We start from the raw sequence: 17,586 nt of genomic DNA on the forward strand, positions 1-17,586 counted from the left end.
TCATTCTTTCTCAGAACTGCTTTGATTATTTGTTGTCTTTTATGGTCTCATATAAATTTTAGGATTCTTTACTTACTTCTGTCAAAAAATAATATTGGATTTTTTTAAAAAGATTTTTTATTTATTTATTTGACAGAGAGAGATGACAAGCAGGCAGAGAGGCAGGCAGAGAGAGAGGAGGAAGCAGGCTCCCTGCTGAGCAGAGAGCCTGATGCAGGGCACGATCCCAGGACCCTGGGATCATGACCTGAGCCGAAGGCAGCGGCTTAACCCACTGAGCCACCCAGGCGCCCCTAACTTTGGATTTTTGATAGGAATAGAATTTACAGATGGTTTCCGGTAGTATGGACTTTTTAACAATGTTAATTCTTACCGTTCATAAATATGGGCTATCTTTCCATTTGTATCTCCTTCAATTTCTTTATCAATGTCATAGTTTATGGGGTACAGATCTTTCATCTTCTTAGTTAAAACTTTTCCTAAGTATTTTATTATTTTTGATGCTATTGTGAATTAGATTGTTTTTCATCATTAGAGTGTAAAAATGCTCCTGTCTTGTGCTTACTTTGGCAGCACATATACTAAAATTGGAATGATGCAGAGAAGATTAGCGTGATCACTGAACAAGGATGACATGAAAAACTGGGAAGCATTCCACATTAAAAACAAAACAAAACAAAACAAAATTCTTGTCTTTTATATATTGATCTTGTATTTGGCAGCTTTACTAAATTTGTTTATTCAAATATTTTTGTGACGTTTTTAGGATTTTTTTACATGTAAGTTCATGTTATCCAAAAAAGGAAAATTTTATTTCTCCTTTTTTTTTTTGGAGTCTTTTATTTCTTTGTGCTCCTTGTTTCTCTGGCTAGGACATCCAGTACTATGTCAAATGAGAGTAGTGAAAGTGGACACACTTGTCTTGTTTCTGATCTTTAAGGTGAAAACTTTCAAACTTTTTTGATTGAATATGAGATTAGCTCTGGGCTTGCAAAATGTGTTTTTTAATTGATTTTTTAAAATTTTTTATAAACATATAATGTGTTTTTATCCCTAGGAGTACAGGTCTGTGAATCACCAGGTTTACACATTTCACAGCACTCACCATAGCACATACCCTCCCCAATGTCCATACCCCCACCCTCCTCTCCCAACACACCTCCCCCCAGCAGCCCTCAGTCTGTTTTGTGAGATTCAGTGTTTTATGGTTTGTGTCCCTCCCAATCCCATCTTCTTTTATTTTTCTTTTCGTACCCCCCAAACTGCCTATGTTGCATCTCCACTTCATCGTATCAGGGAGATCATATGATAGTTGTCTTTCTCAGATTGGTTTATTTCGCCAAGCATAATACCCTCTAGTTCCATCCACGTCATCACAAATAGCAAGATTTCATTTCTTTTGATGGCTGCATAGTATTCCATTGTACATATATACCACATCTTATTTATTGATTCATCTGTGGAAGGACGCTTAGGTTCTTTCCATAGTTTAACTATTGTGGACATTGCTGCTATAAACATTTGGGTGCATGTCCCCCTTCAGAATGCCACGTTTGTATATTTAGGGTATATACCCAGTAATACAATCACTGGGTCATAGGGTAGTTCTATTTTCAGCTTTTTGAGGAACCTCCACGCTGTTTTCCAGAGTGGTTGCACCAGCTTGCATTCCCACGTACAGTGTAGGAGGGTTCCCCTTTCTCCACATCCTCGCCAGCATCTGCCATTGACTGACTTGTTCATTTTAGCCATTCTGAAAGGTGTGAGGTGGTATCTTATTGTGGTTTTGATTAGTATTTCCCTGATGCCGAGTGATGTGGAGCATATTTTCATGTGTCTGTTGGCCATTTGGATTTATTCTTTGCAGAAATGTCTGTTCATGTCTTCTGTCCATTTCTTCATTGGATTATTTGTTCTGAGGGTGCTGAGTTTGATAAGCTCTTTATAGATTTGGGATACTGGCCCTTTATCTGGTATGTCATTTGTAAATATCTTCTCCCATTCTGACAGTTATCTTTTGGCTTTGTTAACTGTTTCCTTTGCTGTGCAAAAGCTTTTTGATCTGATGAAATCCCAATAGTTCATTTTTGCCCTTGCTACCCTTGCCTTTGGCGATGTTCCTAGGAAGAAGTTGCTGCTGCTGAGGTCAAAGAGGTTGCTACCTGTTCTCTCCTCAAGGATTTTGATGGATTCCTTTCTCACATTATGCTTCTTCATCCATTTCCAGTCTATTTTCATGTATGGTGTAAGGAAATGGTCCAATTTCATTTTTCTGCATGTGGCTGTTCCATTTTCCCAACACCTTTTGTTGAAGAGGCTGTCTTTTCTCCATTGGACATTCCTTCCTGTTTTGTTGAAGATTAGTTGACCATAGAGTTGAGGGTGTATTTCTGGGCTCTCTATTCTGTTACATTGATCTATGTCTGTTTTTGTGACAGTTCCCTACTATCTTGATGATGACAACTTTGTAATAGAGCTTGAAGTCTGGAATTGTGATGCCAACAACCTTGGCTTTCTTTTTCAATATTCCTCTGGCTACTCGAGATATTTTCTGGTTCCATATAAATTTTAGGATTATTTGCCCCATTTCTTTAAAAAAAAAAAAAAAGGATGGGATTTTGATAGGGATTGCATTAAATGTGTAGATTGCTTTAGGTAGCATAGACATTTTCACAATATTTGTTCTTCCAATACAGGAGCATGGAACATTTTTCCATTTCTTTGTGTCTTCTTCGATTTTTTTCATGAGTGCTTTAGAGTTTTCTGAGTATAGATTCTTTGTCTCTTTGGTTAGGTTTATACCTAGGTATCTTAGGGTTTTGGGTGCAACTGTAAATGGGATTCACTCCTTAATTTCTATTTCTTCTGTCTTATTGGTATAAAAAAAATGCAACCAATTTCTGTGCATTGATTTTATATCCTGACACTTTACAGAATTCCTATACAAGTTAGAGCAGATTTTGAGTGGAGTCATTTAAGTTTTCCACATACAGTATCATATCATCTGCAAACAGTGATAGTTTGAATTCTCTTTTGCCAATTTGGCAAAATTTCCATGCCTTTAATTTCTTTTTGTTGTCTGATTGCTGAGGCTAGGACTTCTAGTACGATTTTGAATAGCAGTGTCATGATAACGGACATCCCTGCTGTGTTCCTGACCTCAGCGGAAAAGTATTCAGTTTTTCTCCATTGAGAATGGTATTTACAGTGGGTTTTTCATAGATGGCTTTGATAATATTGATAATATGTGCCTTCTATCCCTACACTTTGAAGAGTTTTAATCAGGAAGGGATACTGCACTTTGTCAAATGCTTTTTCAGCATCTATGGAGAGTATCAGATGGCTCTTGTTCTTTCTTTTATTAATGTGTTGTATCACATTGATTGATTTGCAGAAGTTGAACCAACCTTGTAGCCCTGGAATAATTCCCACTTGGTCGTGGTGAATAATCCATTTAATGTACTATTGAATCCGATTGGCTAGTATTTTGGTGAGAATTTTTGCATCTGTGTTCATCAAGGATATTGGTCTGTAGTTCTCTTTTTTGATGGGATCCTTGTCTGGTTTTGGGTTCAAGGTGATGCTGGCCTCAGAAAAAAAGAGTTTGGAAATTTTCCTTCCATTTCTATTTTTTGGGAACAGTTTCAGGAGAATAGGAATTAATTCTTCTTTAAATGTTTGGTAGAATTCCCCTGGGAAGCCATCTGGCCCGGGGCTTTTGTTTGTTTGGAGATTTTTGATGACTGTTTCAATCTCCGTACTGGTTATGTGTCTGTTCAGGTTTTCTATTTCTTCCTGGTTCAGTTGTGGTAGTTTATATGTCTCTAGGAATGTATCCATTTCTTCCAGATTGTTGAATTTGTTGGCGTAGAGTTGCTCATAGTATGTTCTTATAATTGTTTGTATTTCTTTGATGTTGGTTGTGATCTATCTTCTTTCAATCATGATTTTATTTATTTGAGTCCTTTCTCTTTTCTTTTTGATAAGTCTGGAAAGGGGTTTATCAATATTATTAATTCTTTCAAAGAACCACCTCCTAGTTTTGTTGATTTGTCCTATTGTTTTTTTTTTTGTTGTTGTTGTTGGTGGTTTTTTTTTTTGTTTCTATTTCATTGATTTCTGCCATGATCTTTATTATTCCTCTTCTCCTGCTGGGTTTAGGCTTTCTTTGTTGTTCTTTATGCAACTCCTTTAGGAGTAGGGTTATGTTGTGTATTTGAGATCTTTCTTATTTCTTGAGAAAGGCTTGTACAGCTTTATATTTTCCTCTCAGGACTGCCTTTGCTGTATCCCACAGATTTTGAACACTTTTGTTTTCATTATCATTTGTTTCCATGAATTTTTTCAATTCTTCTTTAATTTCCTGGTTGACCAATTCATTTTTTAGAAGGATGCGGTTTAGTCTCCATGTATTTGTGTTCTTTCCAAATTTCCTCTTGTGATTGAGTTCTAGTTTCAGAGCATTGTGGTCTGAGAATATGCAGGGGATGATCCCAATCTTTTGATAATGGTTGAGATCTGATTCATGACCCAGGATGTGGTCTATTCTGGAGAATGTTCCATGTGCACTAGAGAAGAATGTGTATCTGTTATTTTGGGATGGAATGTGTTGAATATACCTGTGATGTCCATCTTGTCCAGTGTGTCATTTAAGGCCTTTTTCCTTGTTGATCTGTTGCTTGGATGATCTGTCCATTTCAATGAGGGGAGTGTTAAATTCCCCTACTATTATTTTATTATTGTCGATGTGTTTCTTTGATTTTGTTATTAATTGGTTTATTTAGTTGGCTGCTCCCATGTTAAGGACATAGATATTTAAAATTGTTAGGTCTTCTTGTTGGACAGACCCTTTGAGTATGATAATGTGTCCTTCCTCATCTCTTATTATAGTCTTTGGCTTAAAATCTAATTGATCTGATATAAGGATTGATACCCCAGCTTTCTTCTGATGGCCATTAGCATGGTACATTGTTTTCCACCCCCTCTCTTTAAATCTGGGGGTGTCTTCGGGTCTATGATGAGTTTCTTGGGCAGCATATTGACGGGTTTTGCTTTTTATCCATTCTGATACCCTGTGTCTTTTGATTGGTGCCTTTAGGCCATTTACATTCAGGGTAACTATTGAGAGATATGAATTTAGTGGCATTGTATTGCCTATAATATGACTGTTACTGTATATTGTTTCTGTTCCTTTCTGATCTACTACTTTTAGGCTCTCTCTTTGCTTAGAGGACTCCTTTCAATATTTCCTTTAGAGTTGGTTTGGTGTTTGCAAATTCTTTCAGCTTTTGTTTGTCCTGGTAGCTTTTTAATCTCTCCTTCTATTTTCAATGATAGCCTAGCTGTATATAGTATTCTTGGCTGCATGTTTTACTCACTTAACACTCTGAAGTTATCATGCCAGGTCTTTCTGGCCTGCCAGGTCTCTGTGGATATGTCTGCTGCCAATCAAATGTTTTTACTGTTGTACAGTTCTTCTCCCAGGCTGCTTTCAGGGTTTTCTCTTTGTCGTTAACAGTTGTAAATTTTACTATCAGGTTACGGGGTGTGGACCTATTTTTATTGATTTTGAGGGTCATTCTTTGCATCTCCTGGATTTTGATGTTTGTTCCCTTTGCCATATTAGGGAAATTCTCTACAAAAATTCTCTCCAATATACCTTCTGCTCCCCTCTCTCTTTCTTCTTCTTCTGGCATCCCAATTATTCTAATGTTTTGTCGTCTTATGGTCTCACTTATCTCTCAAATTCTCTCCTCATGGTCCAGTATTTGTTTGTCTCTCTTTTGCTCAGCTTTTTATTCTCCATCATTTGGTCTTCTGTATCACTAATTCTTTTGCCTCATTTATCCTAGCAGTAAGAACTTCCATTTTTTATTGCACCTCATTAATAGCTCTTTTGATTTCAACTTGGTTAGATTTTAGTTCTTTTATTTCTCTAGAAAGGGCTTTTATCTCTCTGGAGAGGGTTTCTCTAATATCTTCCATGCCGTTTTCGAGCCCAGCTAAAACCCTGAGAGTTGTCATTCTGAACTCTAGTTCTGTCATATTACCAATGTCTGTTTTGATTAGGTCCCTAGCCTTTGGTACTGCCTCTTGTTCTTTTTCTTGTGATGAGTTTTACCACCTTGTCATTTTGAGCAGATAAGAATATATAAAGGAGCAAATAAAATGCTAAAAGGGTGGCAAAGACCCCAGGAAAATGTTCTTTAACCAAATTGGAAGAGACCCCAAGTTGTGGGAGAACGAAAGGGGATAAAAAAGAAGTTCTAGGGAAAAAAAGGTTAAAAAAAAAGAAAACAAGGAAAAAATATTACCAAAGAAAAAAAATTATATATATACTAGACTTGTGACTAGAACAGGGTCATTCACTTAATTTTGGGAGTATTTTGGTCTCTTAGAAGAAACTACCTCCCAGGATTTTAAAGGATGAAAAACATATAAGGGTAGGCACAATGATGGGATGGAATGAACCTATAAAAATGAGTTAAAAAAATTAACTTCTAAAAAATAAGTTGATAGAGCAAGTTGGTTGGGACTATAAAGAAAAATAAACTGGAGAGAATTTGCTCAGGCTGGACACTAGAACAATCTTGGAGCTAGATTTAGGGTATATTTTGATCTATTAGGAGAAGTTATACCCCAAATTATTTAGAAGAAAAAACCCTATGTGTAAAAAAATATATAGTTAGATACAATGGAGGATAAAATATGACTATAGTAATGAAGGTTCAAAATAGTTTATTTTTTTGTAAGCTATTTAAAAAATAAACTCGTTAAAAAATCATTGAAAGACAAATGGGTAAAAGTTAAAAAAAAGTAGCAGAAGAAAAAAGAAAAAATATATAACTGCAAGACTAAAGAATCATTGGGAGAAAGCCATGAATTCCTTGTTTTGCTTTCTCCTCCTCTGGAATTCCACTGTTCTCCTTAGTAAGTGAAGTTGATCTTGGCTGGGTTTCTTGTTGGTCTTCTGGGGAAGGAGCCTTTTGTATTGATTCTCAAGTGTCTTTGCCCGAATGGGTTTATCCTGCCCTTACCTAGGGTAGGGCTAAGTAATCCGTGAACTTTTGTTCCCTGAAGGCTTTCCGTAGAGTTCTGGATGATGGAATGATAATGGCGGTCTCACAATCCGGCCCAGAGGAGTGGACAACTCAGGGCCCCACTCCTCAATGCACCCTCAAAGAAAAGTGCTTAATCACACCCATCTTCCCGGCCTCTGGCCATGCTTGGAGAAAAGCACTCTGTCATTCGCACTTGGAGAAATGTCCTTGGTCATTCTCATCTCCCTGGCCTCTGGCCGTGCTTGCAGAAAAGGGCTCAATTACTCCTGTCTCCCTGGCCCTTGGCCATGTTCCAAGCTCACCCTGCCTATTCCTGGTTCAAAGTAACCCTGGGTTGAGAGCTCACTCCTCAGCTTTGTCTCTGTAGCCGGCTTCCCCACTCTAATACCTGTGAATTCTGTGACATTCAGATACCCCTGGTCCTTCTGTGACCCTGAGGGACCTGGGGCTATGCTGACCCCACTTGGGCTTCACTCTGATTTAGCCTCTGGGGTGATATCCTTCAGTGGATCAAATTTAAAAAGTCCTGATTTTGTGCTCCATTGCTCCACAGCTTGCCGGGAGCTGGTCCCTCCCCCCGCAGTCTACCTTCCCTTTCTTTGGGTTCACTTTTCCGCCGGTTCTACCTTTCAGAAAGTGATCAATTTTCTCTTTCTAGAATTGTTGCTCTCCTTCTCTTTGATCTCCCATTGGACTTGTAGGTGTTTGCAATGGTTAGATAAGCTATCTACTGATCTCCTGCTACCTGATGTCGTCTCAGCCTGCTACTTCTCGGCCAATTTGAATCCTTCCACGGAATATGTGGTTTTCATTGTATTGATGTGTATTCTTTCTGTACCCAGTTTGGTGAGTATTTTTATTATGAAAGGGTGTTGAATTTTGCCAAATGCCTTTTCTGCATATATTGAATTGATCATATGAGATTTCATTGATCATTCTATTAATATAATGCATCACATTTACTGATATGTGCTGGTGAATTCAGTTTTGTAGCATTTTGTAGAGAATTTTTACATTTTTTATTTATCAGGGATATGATCCAGTAGTTCTTTTTGTTGCTGATTTGTAAAGTGCCTCGGAGTATTTCAACCACTTCAACTTTTGGGAAGGGTTTTACAAGTGTTTGTATTATTTCTTCTTAAAATGTTTGGTAGAATTCACTGTGGACATCATCTGATTCTGGACTTTTATTTGTTAGAAGGTTTTTATTACGAATTCAATCTCCTTATTCCTAATTGGTCTGTTCACATTTTTTATGTCCTTATGATTCAGTCTTGATAGGTTGTATGTGCCTAGGAATTTGTCCATTTCCTCTAGGCTTTTGATTTGCTGGCATTTAACTGTCTGTTATCTTTTATATTTCTGTGGTATCTGTTATAATGTCTCCTTTTACATTTCTGATTTTATTGAGTCTTCTCTCTTTTTTCTGAGTTAGTCTAGCTGTCTTTTTTTATTTATCATTACCAAGTCTAATTTTATTTACCATTTTAAAAAACTTTCTAATTTTGTAATTCTATATTTCATTTATTTCTGCCCTAATTTTTATTTTTTTCATTGCTTTTGCTGCTTTTAAGTTTACTTTGTTCTTTCTGTACTTTTTTTGAGCTGTTATATTGTTCTTTATTTGAAATCTTTTTTTAATACATTTATAGCTATAAAATTTCCTTTTATAACTGCTTTGCTGCTTCTCATAATTTTTTGGTATATATTTTTTTATTTTCCTCAAGATGTATTTTTATTCCCACTTTGTCTTCTTTTTTTGATTTTTTGTTTGTTTAAAAATGTGTATGTCTGTGTATTTTTAAATTTTCCAAATTTCCTTCTGTATTGATTTCTAGCTTCATATTATTTTGGCTGGAAATATACTCGATATGCTTTCGATATTATTGATTTTGGGGGGACTCTTGTTTTGTGGTTTAAAATGTGATCTATCCTAGACAATTTTCCACGTGTGTTTGAGAAGAATATTTATTATGATACTATTGGATGGAATATCCTGTAAATATATTAGTTTCATTTGACATAGTTCTTGTTTGTTTGTTTGTTTTGTTTTGTTTGTTTGTTTGGTTGAGAGAGAGCAGGGCGGAGAGAATGAGCAAGGGGTAAGGGCAGAGACAGAGGGAGAAGATTCCCTCCTGAACTGGGAGCCCAATGTGGGATTCTATCTCAGGACCCTGGGATCACGACCTGAGCCAAAGGCAAAGGCTTAACTGACTGAGCCACCCAGGTGTCCAGGCAGTGTTTAAATTCACTATTTTCTTATTGATTTTCTGTCTGGATGATCTATCCATATGTAAGAGTGGGGTATTATTGTCCCCAGATACTATTGTATTGCTATTTATTTCTCCTTTTTGTTTTGTTAGTATTTGTTTTATATATTTATGGGGCTCAATATTAGGTACATGATATTTACAGTTACTGTATGGATGAATTGATGACACTTTTCTTATTGTATAATGACTGTGGTGATTTTTAGCTTATATAAACCCTATTTTGTCTGTTATAGTTATTGCTACCCTTGTTTTCTTTTGTTATCATTAGCTTGGAATATCTTTTTCCATCCCTTTACTCTCTGCCCATGTGTGTCCTTAAAGCTATAGTGATTCTTTTATATGCAACATATTGTTGGATCTTGTGTTTTTTGTTTGTTTTTTAAATCTATTCTAGCCTTTCTATGATTTCCAACTGGATGATTCCATTCACTTACAGTTAAAGTAATTATTTATACATAAAGACTTAACTATTGCCTTTGATTCTTTTTATATTTCCTGATTTATTTAAATTTTAGTTAATATATAGTGTAATATTAGTTTCAGGAGTAGAATTTAGTAATTTGCCATTTACATATAACATTCAATGCTCATCACAAGTGACCTCCTAATAATTATTACTGACTTAGCCCATTCCCCTGCCCATCTCCCCTCCAGAAACAATCAGTTTGTTACTTATAGTTAAGTGTATTATGGCTTGTCTTCCCCTCCCTTTTTTTAAATTTTTTTCTTTCCCGAGTGCTTATCTCTTTTGTTTCTCTGTTAATTGTTTGCTCTTTTGTAGATGCTCTGCTTTTTATTTCCTGTATTGTTCTCTTTGTAATCTGATGACTTTTTGTGGCAGTACGTTTTAACTTCTTTATCAAAATCTTTTGTGTATCTACTACATATTTTTTTATATTTACCATTAAGGTTATATAAAATATGTTAGTTATAACATTCCATTATATGTTGAAAACAACTGAACTTCAATAGTGTACAGAAAATTTATACTTCTATAACAAGAGGTTATTGATGTTTTTACATTTTGATCATTTTTATATTGTACTTTTAATAAAAAATGATTGCAGTTATAGATATTTTTAATAAGCTTGTTTTTTAACTTTTAAACTAGATTAGTAAATGATTTCTATATCACCATTACAGTATTGGAGAATCTGATTTTGACTATACATTTACCTTTAGCAATAAATAAGGAGCCATCCATGCATCCATGATGTCATCTTGATTACATCACCGTCCCCAAATCTTCAGTAAGTGTTACTTTATAGATATCTATTTTTAAAGATTTTGTTTATTTGACAGAGAGAGAGAGAGAGAGCTCAAGTTGGCAGAGTGGCATGCAGAGGAAGATCGAGAGGCAGGCTTATTACCCAGCAGTGAGCCCGATGCAGGTCTTAATCCCAGGACCCTGGGATCACAACCTGAGCCAAATGCAGCTGCTTAACCGATTGAGTCACCCAGGGACCCCTAAATTTTACTTTAGTTAATATATGACCATTTTTTATTTCTACTAATAGACACATCAATTTTATTTCTTTTAATATTAAGGTCTTCTCCTTAACATCATTATCATCTAATCATCTAATTCTTTTTCAATTTTAAAAGTGTTGTTTACATTTGTGGTGGTAAGTATGTAATTCATGTATGTGGTGGTATGTAAGTAATTCAAATATGAATTTTAAACTCTAGATCATATGCTCCATTGTGGCAGATATTTGTCTTATTCATCCCACCCACAAAAAATTAGTACTCAATAGGTCTTTGTTGATTGAATGAATGAATTAAGTGTTCTGACACTAGCATAGCTGACCAAACCCGAGATCCAGGAGAAAATATAATGATTGTCAAATGGGTGAACCTGAGATAAAAAGACATTTTAGCTTCGTTACTTTGATATACACTCTGGATAACATTCCAACTCTGCATGGATTTTTGGAAAGCAAACAACTCCTCTCCTAAATAATAAATGTATTAATTGCCTTCCTTATGAGTCCTGACAGCAGTCAGCTTTGTGGGTTTCTGATTCCATTCCAAGAGGTTGAATGTCTGTTTGATTTATGTCATAGGCAACAGTGTCATGAGGAAAGACTTGTAGGATAAAATTTCTTAAAGATGTGAACACAGATGGCTGCCTATGGACTGTGAGGTGGGTTTTAATGAAAATGCATTGAGCAGTAAGGGAAGGGCAGCTCACAACCATAGGAAAGGTGCCCTGTGTCTTTGTTTTGTTTTGTTTTGTTTTGTTTTACAAACAGATACCATTTCCCCTCCCCATGGAAATTTTCAAATTTACTTTTCTCTAACAACCACAAATACTTGGGACATTATGAACACAATATGGGCTTTAAAGGATAAAAATAAACAAAAATTTAAGTAAATGTTAAGTGTTTATCATTATTTCAGCCATGTTTTTCTATGTTTAACTTCTCAAAGAAATTACACAGTCTGGTTTCTAAATATTATACCAAGCTGTTAAACTAATACAAAGGGTTTTATGGAATTTTCTATAACACCATCTAGATTTTCTACATTGGCTGTCACTCCTGAAAATTCTCAGTTTATAAATGTGCATGCATTGAGGCAGCATATATTTACATTATAGTAAATATTCACTTGTTATTTACCTGGTTTATTACTGTATTTTGATCCTTTCTAATTGTTCACTTTCTTCCATGTTTCCCCCTTATTTCTACAAATGTCAATCCATCACATGTTATGTAAAGTGAAACAGAAGAACAGCTGTTAGTAGAAAGGATTAATAGGTGATTTGATGTTACTCTGTGAGATATTAAGTAATAGTCAAGGTCTTTCCATATCATCATTTTAATATATTTCAGTAATACAGCATAGTTGTTATGCTTTAATTAAACCTTCATTAAGTCTTTATATATATTTTTTTTTTCCTAACTCACAAATCCGCCCTTCATGTCCCATTCAAAACCCACTCAATTTATGGAATAATTGTTTTGTCTTCCCCATACAATCTTCATTTAACTTATTGCTCTGGTGTGCTCCGTTGGCAGCACATATATTAAGTTATTGCTCTGGGTATACAAAAGGATAGGAATAGAATATTTTATAATATGATATTTTTTCCTTTCTGCACTACAGAGTCTGTGTAAGCATTCTTAGTTCAGAGATCTAAGGAGGAGGTCCAAATTGAAGAAAAACAAACAGAAAAAAAGAAAATGTTCTCAGCCATTTCTTGCAGTTTCATTTGCAGGAACCACAAAAGCAAAGATATTAAAAAATTTTTTTCTTATATTTTAAAATTAAGTTTAAATTTTTTATTGGATTATGCTCCCTTAAACTCATCTGATACCATGAATAGAAAACCAAAGCAATCCACCAAACATTCTTTCATGATGTTGCCTTTAAACATGTTGCCTTTACAAAGTTTACAGAGTAGTCTCATCTGTAGAGTAGATGAGCCTTGACTCAAAAGTGTCATCAAGGACTGTGGTGACACTTGCCTTGCCATCCGCCCCCTGTTCCTGCCATGCCAGGCTCTCCTGCTTCACAACTGTTTCCCGACTGCAAAGCCAATGGCTCCTTCTCTTCTCCCGGGGCGGCGTGCTGTGCCTTCCCCAGACATGCTAGTGGGGAGTGCAGTCACAGACGTGTCCCTTTCCTTAAGGCTCTTTCCACGGGCTTAACCACGCTTCACTCCCAGGCAGAGGGGATGCCCGGGCTAAGATGATTTCGCTCCATACAGGTTTCTCCCACGATGCTCCAGAGACTATGTTCAGGCAAGCAGCATCAGCATCCCCCAGAACCGACACTGATTTCCCAGTGAATGCTGTGCTTTCGCAGAGGGGATGCAGGAACAAAGAGGCATTTGCTCTATGCGGGTTTCTCCCACTGTGCTGTGAACACTAGGTTTAGGCAAGCAGCAACAGCAGCCCGCAGAACCGACTCTGATTTCAGAGAGACTGCCTTGCGCACGCAGAGGCTTTGGGCTTGGCGCGAACCGCACTTCGCCGCTGCTTCCTCAGGAAGGCTTTGGGTGTTCGCTCTTTCGCATCAGGGAAGAAAATCTGGGGGAGAGCTGGTGCCTCTTGGGCCTTGCTTTCATTGGCTCTATGTTGGCGCCCTGGGTTCAACCTGCCAGGCCGAACTAAGCAGACATAGCCACAACCTGCAGCAGCATGCGTGGCCTAGGATGGCACTCTATGCACACTACCATCTCCCGGTATAGGCAACACTTGGCCTTTTGCTCTGGTGCTCAGGCGGACTAGGGGACTAGGCCAGTGCCTTCCCCACAGGAGAGGAGAGGCGACAGGATCCCTGCACACTGCCTGTGCACTGGGATGGAGAGCTGTGGGGGACTTATCTCACTCCTTCCCCAGCCAGCCCGGCCACCGCGAATGCTTCCACATCCTGGAGGAAGATCTTATCTGACGACCCGTTCCTTTAGGGAGCTACTTCTGTGTGTTCAGGTTATGGTCCTGGTGGCAAGCACATGTCTGAACCAGGGACATGTGGCCAAGGAGCTGCTTTCCCCTTGGGCTCAGGGGCCCAGGACAGGCATGCCTTCTGCCCAGACTCCTTCCTCACAGTGGAGCACGCGCCCCTGCCCTAGTCGTCCCCTCGGGTCTCCTTCTCAGCCATGTTTCCGTCTCTCCACACAGAGAGAGGGTGACACTTGTCTTACCACCGACCAGCCAGGCTTCCGTCTCTCCGCGCAGGGCGAGGGTGACACTTGTCTTGCCACCGCCCGCTGTTCCTGACAGGACCTGCTCTCCTGCGTGGAGACTGTTTCTGAAAACAGGGCCAACGACTCCTTCTCTTCTCCGGGGCAGCGTGCTGCACCTTCCCCAGACATGCTGCTGGGGAGCGCAGTGACAGACGAGTCCCTTTCCTTAAGGCTCTTCCCACAGGCGCAACCAAGCATCTCCCTCAGGCAGAGGGGATGCCCGGGCAAAGCCGATTTCGCTCCATGCGGGTATGTAACACTGAGCTGTGGAGACACGCTCAGGCAAGGAGCAGCCGCATCCCACAGACCCGATTCTGATTTCCTAAAGAATCCTGTGCTTTTCCAGAGGGGATGCCCTGGCAAAGAGGCTTTCGCTGTATGCGGGTTTATCCCACCTTGCTGCCAAGGCACCCAGCAAGAGCAGCCCACAGAACCGACTCTGATTTCCCAGTGACTGCTATGCTATCGCAGAGGTGTTCAGCTTGGCGAGAATGGTACTTCTCTGCGGCTTCCTCAGCAAGGCTTTGGTCGTTCGCTCTGTCGCGTCAGGGATAAAGAGCTGCGGCAGAGCTGGTGCCTCTTGGGCCTTGCTTTTCTGGGCTCCATGTTCTAGTCCTGGGTTCACCCTGCCAAGCCGAAATAAGCAGACACAGCCTCGACCCTGCAGCAGCGTGTGTGGCCTAGGATGGCACTCTGCTCACAATTTCATCTCCCGCCGTAGGCAAGACCAGCCCTTTTGCTGTGGTTTTCAGGTGGACTGGGACTAGGCCAGTGCCTTTCCAGCCGAGAGGAGATGCGACACGATCATTGCACACCGCCGCGCCCTGGAATGGGGAGTAATGGGTAACTGTCCCTCTTCCCCGGGACACTCGCTGCCTCTGCCAATGCTGCTACATCCTGCCCGTTCCTCCAGGAGCTGTTTCTGCGAGTTCAGGGCTGGGCGCCTGGTGGCAAGCCCACGTCTGCCCTATCGTCAGGTGGCCAAAGAGCTGCTGTCCCCTTTGGCCCAGGGGCCCAGGACAGGCATGTCTTCTGCCCAGACTCCTTCAGAGTGGAGCACGCGCCCCTGCCCTTCTCGTTCTCTCGTGTCTCCTTCGCAGCCAAAGTGTCTCTCAGGCAAAGAGAATGACGGGGCAACGAGGATTTCTCTCCATGCGGGTTTATTACATCGTGCTGTGGAGATTAGCTCAGGCAAGCAGCAGCCGCATCCCACAGCCCCGACTCTGATTTCCCAAAGAATGCTGTGCTTTCCCAAAGGGGATGCCCGGGCAAAGAGGCTTTCGCTCTACGAGGGTTTCTCCCACCGTGCTGCGAATACTAGGCTAAGGCAAGCAGCAACAGCAGCCAGCAGAACTGACTCTGATTTCTCAGCAAATGCTGTGCTTTCGAGAGGCTTTAGGCTTGGAGCCAACAGCACTTCGCCGCCGCTTCCTCAGCTAGGCTTTGGGTTTTCCCTCTGTCGCGTCAGGGAAGAAGTGCTGCGGGAGAGCTAATTCCTCTTTGGCTTTGCTTTCCAGGGTTCCATTTTGGAGTCGTCGGTTCAAACTGCCAAACCGAACTAAGCAAACAGAGGCACAACCCTGCAGCAGCGTGCGTGGCCTAGCATGGCACTCTATGCACACTACCATCTCCTGGCGTAGGCGAGGTTTGGCAATTTGCTCTGGTGCTCAGGTGGACTGGGGGACTAGTCCAGTGCCTTCCTCACAGTAGAGGAGAGGCGACAGGATCCCTACAGACCGCCGTGCCCTGGGATGGGGAGCAGTGGTGGACTGTCCTCACTCCTCCGGACAACACGTGCCATACGAAAGCTTCCACATCATGGAGAGAACGGCTTCTGATGGTCCTTTCTTTCAGGGAGCTACAACTGCGAGTTCAGCATAGGCGCCTGGTGGCAAGCACATGTCTGCACCAGGGACAGGTGGCCAAGGAGCTGCTGTCCCCTTGGGCCCAGGGGCCCAGGACAGGCCTCCCTTCTGCGGAGACTCCTTCTTCAGAGTGGAGCACGCGCTCCTGCCCTAGTCGTCCTCTCGTGTCACCTTAGCAGCCAGGCTCACATCTCTCCGCACAGGTAGCGGGTGAAACTTGTCTTTCCACCGACACGCTGTTCCTCACAGGTCCGGCTCTCCTGCTTCTCGACCGTTTCCGGACAATATCACCAACGGCTCCTTCTCTTGTCCCGGTGCAGCCTTCTGCACCTTCCCCAGACACGCTCCTGGGGAGCGCAGTGACAGACGTGTCCCTTTCCTTAAGGCTCTTTCTAAAGGCGCAACCACGCTTCTCTCTCAGGCAGAGGGGATGCCGGGACAAAGAGGATTTCGCTCCATACGGGTTTATTACACCGTGCTGTCGAGACCAGCTCAGGCAAGCAGTAGCAGCATCCCACATACCCGACTCTGATTTCTCAAAGAATGCTGTACTTTCCCAGAGGGGATGCCCGGGCAAAGATGCTTTCGCTCTATGCGGGTTTCTCCCACCGTGCTGCGAAAAGCACAGCATTCTCCATAGCACGTTGTAATAAACCCTCATGGAGCGAAATCCTCTTTGCTCGGGGATCCCTTCTGTCTGAAAGAGAAGCTTGGTTGCGCCTGAGGAAACAGCCTTAAGGAAAGGGACACATCTGTCACTGCACTCCCCAGGAGCTTGTCTTGGGAAGGTGCAGCACGACGCCTCGGGAGAAGAGAAGGAGCCCTTGGCCTTATAGTCGGGAAAAGGTCGCGAAGCAGGAGAGAGTCGGCACTGTCAGGATCAGCAGGCGGGTGGCAAGACAGGTATCACCCGCTCCCTGTATGGAGAGAAGGAAGCCTGGCTGCTAAGAAGACATGAGTGAATGACTAGAGCAGACGTGTGTGCTCCACTCTAAGGAAGGAGTCTGGCAGAAGGCAGGCCTGTCCTGTGCCTCTGGGCCACGTCGGCCACCGGTCCATAAGGCAGAAATGGGCTTGCAACCAGGCGCCTGGTCCTGAACTCGCAGAAACAGCTCCTGGAGGAACGGAGAGTGAGAAGCCGTCTTCCTTCAGGATGTCGCAGCGTTGGCGGAGGCAGCGGGTGTACCGGGGAAGGAGGGACAGTTACCCATTACTCACCATCCCAGGACACGGGCGGTGTACATCGATCCTGTCGCATCTCTTCTCGGCTCGGGAAGGCACTGGCCTAGTCCCCTGTCCACATGAACGCCAGAGCAAAAGGGCAGACCTTGCCTACACCAGGAGATGGCATTGTGAGCAGTGTGCCATCCTAGGCCACACATGCTGCTGCAGGGTCGAGGCTGTGTCTGCTTATTTTGGCTTGGCAGGGTGAACCCAGGACGTGAACATGGAGCCCGGGAAAGCAAGGCTTAAGAGGCACCAGCTCTCCTGCAGCTCTTCTTCCCTGACGCGACTGAATTCTTGCTAAGGAAGCAGCAGCGAAGTGCGGTTTGCGCCAAGCTGAATAGTACTGTGAAAGCATAGCAGTCGCTGGGAAATCAGAGTCGGTTCTGTGGGCTGCTCTTGCTGCTTGCCATAGCCTAGTATTCGCAGCACGGTGGGAGAAACCCGCATACAGCAAAAGCCTCTTT

At 41.5% G+C, this 17,586-nt stretch overlaps 1 non-coding gene across 1 annotated transcript; it reads left to right on the forward strand.

Moving 5' to 3' along the window:
* The first annotated feature begins 557 nt into the window (after positions 1–557).
* Positions 558–664, forward strand: LOC131822319 (U6 spliceosomal RNA). Its single transcript, XR_009350197.1, has one exon. It is a non-coding gene; the product is annotated as a U6 spliceosomal RNA (small nuclear RNA).
* Positions 665–17,586: the final 16,922 nt, after the last annotated feature.

The sequence above is a fragment of the Mustela lutreola genome, chromosome X (genome assembly GCF_030435805.1).
Source record: "Mustela lutreola isolate mMusLut2 chromosome X, mMusLut2.pri, whole genome shotgun sequence".
Taxonomy (NCBI): domain Eukaryota; kingdom Metazoa; phylum Chordata; class Mammalia; order Carnivora; family Mustelidae; genus Mustela; species Mustela lutreola.